Genomic DNA, 754 nt, shown 5'->3' with positions numbered 1-754 from the left:
TGTCCCCGTTGATGTATATCGACACCCGAGAGCAGCTGACCGTATTAATATAATTCTAATTTCGTTCTGGACGGCTGCAGGTCATCATAAAAGTATTTAATTTTACGTGTTGATTCCATTTATCAAGAAACTGAGAAAGTCAAATTTTTTAAATCTTTGTAGGATTCCTACGTTTACTAGAGGAAATAATGTAAATAAAAGACTGAAAATCGGTTATTACAAGCACTGGAATAGTGACGGGCTTTAACAATTAGGTTAAAGTGAGCCGAAAACCAGTTGTTTCAGCGATAACCGACATTCCCACTAGAGTTCTGCGTGGTAAGATTGACGCGCAATTGACGCACGGTGCACGGAATGGCAATTGAATCTCAATGTAGACAAGTGCAATCCGACAACAGAGGAAGTGGGTTACAATACGCTTGTTCGCCCACTGCTTGAATACTGCTCAGCAGTGTGGGATCCGTACCAGATAGGGTTGATAGAAGAGAGAGAGAAGATCCAACGGAGAGCAGCGCGCTTCGCTACAGGATCATTTAGTAATCGCGAAAGCGTTACGGAGATGACAGATAAACTCCAGTGGAAGACTCTGCAGGAGAGACGCTCAGTAGCCCGGTACGGGCTTTTGATAAAGTTTCGAGAACATACCTTCACCGAAGAGTGAAGCAGTATATTTCTCCCTTCTACGTATATCTAGCGAAGAGACCATGAGGATAAAATCAGAGAGATTAGAGCCCACACAGAAGCATACCGACAA

This window comes from Schistocerca gregaria, unplaced genomic scaffold (genome assembly GCF_023897955.1).
Source record: "Schistocerca gregaria isolate iqSchGreg1 unplaced genomic scaffold, iqSchGreg1.2 ptg000696l, whole genome shotgun sequence".
In the NCBI taxonomy this organism is placed as follows: Eukaryota; Metazoa; Arthropoda; class Insecta; order Orthoptera; family Acrididae; genus Schistocerca; species Schistocerca gregaria.
The sequence above is the reverse complement of the archived record's forward strand: the minus strand, read 5'-3'. Positions refer to the sequence as shown.